Source organism: Dermacentor andersoni, chromosome 1 (genome assembly GCF_023375885.2).
Source record: "Dermacentor andersoni chromosome 1, qqDerAnde1_hic_scaffold, whole genome shotgun sequence".
Lineage (NCBI taxonomy): Eukaryota > Metazoa > Arthropoda > Arachnida > Ixodida > Ixodidae > Dermacentor > Dermacentor andersoni.
Window position 1 is genome coordinate 356,342,248 of NC_092814.1, and position 9,133 is coordinate 356,351,380.

The 9,133-nt window shown below is 50.4% G+C and overlaps 1 non-coding gene across 1 annotated transcript; it reads right to left on the reverse strand.

Annotated features, from left to right (window-relative positions):
* Nucleotides 1-2,289: 2,289 nt before the first annotated feature.
* TRNAK-UUU (transfer RNA lysine (anticodon UUU)) lies at nucleotides 2,290-2,362 on the reverse strand. Its single transcript has one exon. It is a non-coding gene; the product is annotated as a tRNA-Lys (tRNA).
* Nucleotides 2,363-9,133: the final 6,771 nt, after the last annotated feature.

Sequence of the window (9,133 nt, forward strand, 5' to 3'; positions counted from 1 at the left end):
TGACACGTGATAAACGTCCAATTATCGCTTTTGTGGTGTTCAGATATAACAATTGATACATAAGTTTTGAAGAAGAGGAAAGATTCAAGAGAGGTATACAAAAATCCTAGAATGAAAAGCATGTATAGCATACCTTTGTAACTCAAGCGGACTAGGTGACTACTTGTAACCACCCCTTTCAAAGGGGCTACCAGTAAATCATCATCATCGTCATCATCATCATTGTGATGAATTGGTAAAAATCCGATACCATAAGGGTGTAGTGGTAACTGTTTCTTGATAGTTCTCTACAGGACGTCCCAGCGTAATATTGCGTCCCAGCAGTCCAGAAAAACATGTTCGATTGTCTCTGGCTTATTACATAACAGACAGTTCGTTGTCCAAGGGACAAAGATTCCTTTTTCTGAAGCCAAGTTTTGACAGGTAGTGTATTAGAGTGTAACATGATGAAGAATTTTTTCACTCCTGGCCTAAGTGGCATCTTCTTCACTTGTTTTAATATATTCTGCCATGGGTCTCCACAGTAAGGCGCACGCTACAAAGGCACCGGCGGCATGATGTCCACACGATCTTTATAAAGCTTTTTCTTGTGAACACTCTACAAGTAGTCTAGGGAAAAAACGCACTTCTGACAACTTATAAGAAAGCACAACCTCGCGCAAAATACCGGTTACAGCACCGCACAAGTTTTCACCAGACGACACTATGCTTCTTGGGAGTAGCCTTTGCAACAGGACATGCATAACCGTTCTTAAGGAGATGTCATTTTGATCACGAAAGAAAGTAAAGCGTGATACCACTTGAAACAAAAACAAGTGAACAGTCCAATGCTCTTCTTTCAAATGAAAGAAAAAAGTTTGTTCTCGTTTTAACCCAGGTCGACGTCCAAAGAAACACGGCAAATACACGATGCAATTTTTTAATAGCGATCCACGACGCACACAGCACATTCATGACGTACCATATTTTTGAAATAAGAAAAAGGTTGCAGACAAAGGCACATGAAAAGATTAATAGGTGCCTTCCTTTCCATGCTCCCACTTTCTCTCGCCCTTGACGTCTCGTCGTTCCAGAGTGGGTTGGGACCGCGATAACATTCTAGGGGCACGCCAAGGTATCGCGTTGGCATGGGAAACCATTGCAGTTGTGAGAAAAATTCCGGTGTAATATCCAATTCACCGTGCGAAAATCCAAAGCTTCTTTCGCAGTTCACCTGACATCCAGCCTCGTCACAAAACCTTTTCGCAATGTCCCTAACTTCACAACTGCTATCTCTGTTTGTGCAAAATACCGCTATGTCGTCCGCATACGCAAGTAGTTTCACTTCAGCGATTGCAGCTTGAAACCCGTGGCCTAATCGCTGTTTAGAATGACCAGACATAAAGGCTATAGATATGCTGCAAAAAGCTGGGGGGAGAGCGGACCACCCTGCCTCACCGAAGAGCGCACTGTGAGACTGCCAGTAAGGTCACCATTAACTACAAAACGCGCCGTACAATTGGCGTACCCCATTTTTACTCCTTCCGCTATTACACTACCCAGCTTGGCACGCTATAGAATGGAGAAAAGATTGTCACGTGAAACGCGGTCGAATGCTTTTGCCAAGTCCAGCTTTATCATAGCCACCTGACTTCCCAAGCGCGTCAAAACATCTCAATATGGTCCTTGCCACATGTATATTTGTTTAAATGCTGCGACCTCTAATATTACAGATTTCGTGCAGCTCTACTAATTTTTCGATTACATTCTGAAGTCGTCTGGCTAGTACCTTATTGTACGCCTGGTAGTCGGCGTTAGTGAGGCTGATAGGTCTATAGGAACCCACCAACATTCGTTTCTCCTGGTATCAGATTTGGGAATAAGTACGATGTGTGAAATACCAAAAGACAATGGGACCTTTTTACGATCATAGACTTCTGTTATCAGTTGTAACAAAAACTGAGAAACATACGGTTTAAATGTTTTATAGAAGGTAGCGTTCAGCCCACTTGGCCCCGGAGCTTTTATAGACGGAACATCATCTATTGCTTTCTCGATATCTTCCAAAGTAATAGGCAGTTCCGGACGCTCCCTTACGATCTACCGACTGAGCTACTCGCGCCTGAAAGGAACGCTACCCAAACTTTCGTCTGCATAGAAAAAGTACTATTGGGAAAGAAAAAAAAAGCTAAGCCATCATTCAGGACCTTTAAGTTAAAAGCCTAAGAGTCCATGAGACAGAGCTACTCGCGCCAGCTCAGAAGGATTAAAAACTTTAGTACGCATAGAAAAGGAAAGAAATTACTGACTCGCGCGAGCAGGGCCTCGAACCCTGGACCGTTAAGTTAAAAGCCTAACGCTCTACCGACTGAGCTACTCGGGCTTTTTCTTCCTTTATTGCCGGATTTCTCCACGTACAATGGACAGGAATTCATGTTGGAATTGGACATACATGCACTTGATTACGTTGTTTTAAAAACGAGCCTGGTATTTTATCTCATGTATTTAGGTTAGTAAGGCTCTTGTGTTAGTAACTGATCACACACAGGTAGTCATTCTGGAGCATCGGTAAGCGTCCTGTAAACGTCGCGGACGTACATAATGCCCTCTCTGAAGTGCACTTTTGAGGGCTATGGTTTAACATGCTCGTGTCTTATATCCGTTCGCGTCTTCCATACACTGTGCATTGTCAACATCACGATATCACATGGCACGTCCCCTGCCTTATCAAAGGGCAAGAATCTTATCCCGTGAGGCGTAAGAGGAAATTGCTTTTCCTGTGCCCTCTACAAAATGTCCCACAGAAAAACAGAGTCTGTGCAGTCCAAATATATGTGTTCGATGTTTGAGCTCATTGCATATTACACAATTAGAACTCCAGCGGACAAAACACTTTTTTTCTTTCAGCCAGGGTTTTATAGTGAGCGTGCAGGTGTGAATAAGGAAGAAAAACGTCTTGGTCGACGCTGTAACAGGAATCTTCTTAACGCGCTTCAGAACATCATGTTCTGGTCCTAGTACATATATTGAGCGATAGACAGGCATCGGACATATCACATCAAGCAAATCTCATACAATGTTTTCTTGGGGACAGCCGAGAGATATTCAATCGAAACAGGTTTTTCAGTAAACGAAACGCATCAGCAACTTCTTTCATTAACCCTTTCACTGGAGCATGATGGGTAGAATAAGATAAGACTATGTACTCGGGTAATGCCTTGCTCAAGAACACTTGAGAAATACTCTGAAGGAAACCATCGTTTTGGTGCTTCAAGCAAAAGAACCGCGTAACAACTTGTCTAAGAAATAAATGCGATAAGCCCAGCTCTTCGTTTTGAACCAACTGAAATAAGTCGAGACGACTGGTACGCTCCCCATTCAACCCCCAAATAAAACAGCAGTCTGTGTAAGTTTTGCACCGACATCCTTGCCATGCAAAGCACTTGCATCATATCGTAAACTTTTGTTACGATGAACATATTAAACACAGTTTCACGTGTAAAGATCGAAAGATTGCGTCCGCCCCATTTTGTTGTGTGATCTAACACGCTCGATTTCACCCGTCCATTCTTGTTTGTTTCCGCCATAGGGTTCCATCGGAACGCCAAGGTATCTGCCTGGCGTATCAATAAACGTTATACCTTCGTATTGCGCCGGCCGCTCTTCCCATTCACCGTGCCAAATTCTAGGCATTTTTGCCAACTAATGGCACTTCCAGTTAAGCTGCAAAACGTTTTTGCGTCCACGGCAAAACCACAGGTGAGGAAGTGCAAGGGGTTACGGGATGGGCTTCGTTTGAAGTCGGAGAAGAGCAGATGGATGGATGGATGGATGCAAAACTTTAATAAGGTCCTGAGGTACGCGACTCAACGCGCTGTGGGCCGCTCCCACGTTGGGACAGTCAGGCCTTGCCCGACCGCCGCATTGTGGGCCCTCTGGACAGCCCATAGTTGCGCCCCGGCATCGGGGCTCTTGATAGCGGAGAACCACTTGTCCTCATTGCTTTGTTCTGTGCCTCGTAACGAGGGGCAACGCCAGAGCATATGGTCTAGGCTAGCGATGTCATTGCAGTGCCTGCAAGAACTAGTGGCATAGGTGTCGGGATAAATTTTGTGGAATAAAGCCGGGTTGGGATATGAGCCTGTTTGCAATATTCTGAGGGTCAATGCCTGCGCTCTATTTAACTTCTTGTGTGGAAGGGGAAAGTCTCTCCTGCCGAGATAGAAGTGCTGCGCAATTTCGTTGTATGTGGTCGGTTGATCTCTGTTCTCCACCACGGCGGGCCGGCGTTGGAGTTCTCCATGGTCGCGGAAAGCGAGACCTCGCGCCTTGGAGTGGGCCAGCTCGTTGAGGTTTGTGGGGCCTCCCATGATGGATCCCATGTGAGCAGGGAACCACGTGAGAGTGTGGGTGGCGATGCTTTTGCCGTCGAGGATGCGACAGGCTTCCTTACACACGGCGCCAACGCTGAAGGCGCGAATGGCTGCCCTGGAGTCGCTAAAGATATTGGCATGTCCGTCGTCCAGGAGGGCCAAGGCAATGGCCACTTGTTCGGCCGCACGCGACGACGTGCTTCGTACCGAAGCGGCGTTAATGGTCGAACCCCTGTGGTTGATTGACACCACTGTGAAATTGTTGCTGTTGCCATACTGGGCCGCGTCAACGAAGCAGCTGCCGCCAGGGAGTTCTGTTGCGCGGCGTAGGAGCGCCACCGCTCTGGCCTTCCTTCTTTCTACGTTGCGCTGGGGATGCATATTGCGCGGGGCGGGCGATATGATGATGTTATCTTTCTGCTCTTTCGGAAGGCCCTGGTAGGCGTCTTCGACAGTGGCCGGGGGGACGCCCATCTCAGTTAGGAGTCGTCTGCCCGCCCTGGTGCCGGAGAGCCTGAGAATCTGCGCCCTTTCTTGTGCTTCTGCAATCTCTTCCAGGGTATTATGAATACCCAACTGCAGGAGTCGGTCGGTGCGTGTGTAGTTTGGTAGTCCGAGCGCGCTCTTGATCCCCCTCCTTATCATGGCATTTAGCTTGTCTCGCTCGGCCCTCTTCCAGACGTGCATGGCCGCTACGTACGTAAAATGACACAACAAGACAGCGTGGACTAGCCTTAACAGATTCTCTTCGCTCAGGCCTCTCCTTCTGTTAGCTACCCGCCTGATTAGACCGATGACGCTATCCGTCTTTTTTGCTAGCTTGTGAATGGTGATGCTATTCGTGCCCGCCCCTTCGAGTGTCATTCCCAAGATTCGAATGGACGCGACTTTGGGAATGGGATCTCCGCAATTGGTGTAGAGATTGATGTTAATTTCAGTGGGGGGTTTCCAGTTCTGTGGCTTGCGGCCCTTTCTACTTGGGCTGTAGAGAAGGAGCTCCGATTTCTTTGGGGAGCACCGGAGTCCCGTGTCGGTTAGAAAGCGCTCTGTAGTGTCGACAGCTTCCTGGAGAGCGGCTTCGACTTGTCCGTCACTGCCACCCACGCACCAGACAGTGATGTCGTCCGCGTAGATCGTGTGACCGATGCCCTGGACCTTGCCTAGATACCTTGAGAGGTCGACCATTGCGATGTTGAAGAGGAGTGGTGAGATGACTGACCCCTGGGGGGTGCCTCTTCTGCTCAGCTCCATTTTCTCCGATTCCAAATCTCCAGCCTTGAGGATGGCGCATCGTTTGCTCAAGAAAGACCTGACGAAGGCATGGAAGGACGAGCCCAGGTTGAGCTTGGAGATGGCGTCGAGGACGAACTCGTGACGGATGTTATCAAAGGCCTTCTCCAGGTCCAAACCAAGGATGGCTCTCGTGTCCCGAGTGCAGCGTTCCAGGATTTGTATCTTGATAAGCTTCATGGCGTCCTGGGTGGAGAGGCCTGGCCTGAAACCTATGATGTTGTGAGGGAAAAGGTCGTTGGTCTCGATATACTCGGCAATTCTGTTATGGATGGCGTGCTCGGCCACCTTCCCTACGCATGACGTCAGTGAGATTGGGCGGAGGTTGTCCAGGCTCGGCGGTTTACCGGGCTTTGGGATTAGTATGACCTTCGCCAACTTCCATTCTTCAGGTACAATTCCCTGCTCCCAAATCCGATTTATCTCATCTGTAAGAAACTCGATCGAAGCGTCCTCTAGGTTTCTGAGAGCCTTATTGTTAATGTGATCCGGGCCGGGTGCTGACCTACCATTGAGGTCGTGTAGGGCGCGGCGGATTTCACTGATATTGAAAGGCTCGTCCAGCGCGGAGTTCGGCCTCCCTTTGTATACTGGGTATGCCGCCTCATCGGCCATAGTTTTGAGCGGCAGGTACTTCTTAGCCAACATCTCCAGCATGTCCTTTTCCGAAGACGACTTCTTGGCTTCGTGGAGCGCTTTAGCGAGGACACTTCTCTGGTTTGACTTGGTGCCGGAGTCGTCGAGCAAGTGTTTGAGAAGATTCCACTTCCCTCCCGTGCGCATCTGCCCGTCGATTGAATTGCAAATGTCGTCCCATTGCTGCCTAGACAGGGCTTGGCAGTGCTCGTCGATGTGCTTGTTGATCTCGGCTATCTTTTTTCTGAGCTTGCGATTCAAGCGTTGGCTTTTCCACCTCTCGAGAAGTGATTGCTTAGCCTCGAGAAGGTGTGCTAGCCTGCTATCCATTTTGTCTGTCTGTAGATCCGTCTCTATGGTTTTGGTGGTGGAGCAGACATCTTGCAGAATTAGTGCGCACCACTGGACGAGACTCTCCGGCTTTTCTCCACGGGCGGCGCGGGCCTTGCGAACCTCACGGAATTTGTCCCAGTCAGGCACCAAGAACGCCTTCTTTCTTTTCTGCTCCACTTGTAAGCTGGTGACCGTGATGTAGTGATCACTACCGAGGTCTATGAGCAGATTCGACCACATGGCTGAGCCAGCGTTTTTAACAAAGGCGAGATCCGGGACAGAGTCCCTGGTCGAGGTGGTGCCCCGTCTGGTGGGAAAGGCTGGGTCCGTCAATAGAGAGAGTCCCGCATCTCCCGTCTCCTGCGACAGGCTTCTGCCCTTGACCGTGTCGTGCGTGTAGTTCCACGCGTGAAAGGGGGCGTTGAAATCGCCGGCCACAACCAGGGGAGAGTTTCCGGCGAGTTTCGTTGCCCTAGTGATGATGGTTTTGAAACGTTGTCTATGATCGCTCGGGCTGCTATATACGTTAAGTATAAAAATGCTAGAGATATTGGATTGGCTTGGGATGACTTCTACTAGGGAGGTCTCCGTCTTGCTAGGCCGGACCCCTAGATCGTGTGCAACGAAAGTGAACTTGCTGCTGACTAATGTGCAGATTCCTCTGCCATCCCCACGGAGAGCAAGAGCTTTGTATCCCGGGAGTGAAACCTGATCAGTCATCGTTTCTTGCAATAATATAACATGTGGCTTTTCTTTGTGAGTGCGAACAAACTGCTGCAGGGTGCATCTTTTATGGCGGAGTCCCCTGCAGTTCCACTGCCAAATCCTAAATTGGGTGTGTGGCGCCATCCTTGCTGTATAGAGCGCCTTCCGGCGTTGCTACTAGGGTCTCGAGGGAGGTGGTTCTATTAATCGGTCCGGGAATGTGCAGTGGTGGCGGCGTAGGTACCAACGCGCCATCCGTGAAGTAAACGGGACGTACGTGGTTTGACGTCCTGATGTCCATTTCCTGCACCTTGGACTCTATCTCTGGCATTCTGTTTTCTAAGCATTGAATTTTGACATTTTGCGCGTCTAACTTCTGATCCACGACCAAGAGTCGCTGATCCACTGCAGATAGTCGTTCGGTAATCTTCTTGATCTCGTAGCAGATTGAATTCAACATTTCTCTGACTTCGGACTTGGCTTTAGCCGATACATTTTCGGGCATGCTGGGAACGGCCTTTCTTTTGGCTGGGTTGCCCGAGTGGCTCGCATCCACGACCATGGGAACGTCTGCGGTTTGGGGAGAGGGGGTCCCCGAGGGGGATGAACTAGGGACTGGAACGGCGTGAGGTCCCCGAGGGGTTTGGGGAGAGGGGGTCGCCGAAGGGATTCCTGAGGGGGTTGAACTAGGGACTGGGACGTGGTGAGGTTGATTAGCCTTTCTGAGCTCTGCTATTTCGGCTCGCATTAACTCGATTATGCTGCGCATCTCGGCATTTTCTTTCCTAAGCTGAGCTATTTCAGACGAACCATGCTCTGGCGCCGCACCCCCAGTTACCTTTACGGCAGTTCTCCCTCCACTCCGCACCCTGTCTGCCCAAGTGGCGCCTTGTTTCCCAGCACCGGCTGGCTCCTCGAACCGGACCCTGTTTTGTGGGCCCCGGGAGTGGCTTCCCGATCTGGAGCGGCCCCGGGACCTGGACCTGGAACGGCTCCTGGACCTAGACCGGGAACAGCTCCTGGACCTCGAGCGGCTTCTCAAGCGGGAGCGCCTGCTCGAAGGTCTAGCCGGTTCGCTGTCGGCGCTCATCTGCGCTGGTGACGGGTCTCGCTTTCTGGATTCCGCATTTCTTTCCCTTCTCCTCCGCCGAACGATGTACGGGAGTTGGAATCTTTGCTTGCAAATCTTGTCCGCTGTGGCGTGCGGGCCCCCGCAGAGGCTGCAAGTAGGCGAGCAGGTGTGGTTGTCGTCGGGGTTGTTGGCCCCACATTTCCTGCATAGCTTGTCCTCCGGCGCTGGGCAGACGTCGGCTCTGTGGCCTAGTCTACCACAGGCATAGCAGCAGTCGTGCTGCCTGAGGTACAAGGAGCACTTGACTAGCGCCGAGCCGTAGAATACGAAGTTGGGGACCTTGTAGCCGTCGAAAACGATGACTACCGTTTCGCTATTCTTGATTCGCTTGGCTCCCAGGGCTAACGGATTTCTCTCGTTGAGAATGCTTCTGTCCAGGTCGGCCTGGCTCTCCGACACATCAATTTGACGTATGACGCCCTTACACGTGGCGTGCGGCGCGGCTTCGTAAGTGCTGAGTTCGAACTGTTTGATGCCCAGGGTGATGCAATTCATTTTTAGATAAGCATCTGCGTTATCGCGAGACGCGGTGCTGAGGACGATAATATTTTGTGTTGCGTTGGGGCAGACGATGTCATGGCTAGCTTGCTCGGACGTGAGTCCTGCCGCGGCGGCGACGGCCCGACCAAGCCGAGCGGAGCCCGTTTTCTGAACATCCAGACCACCCCTGGGGCGGGCGATAATC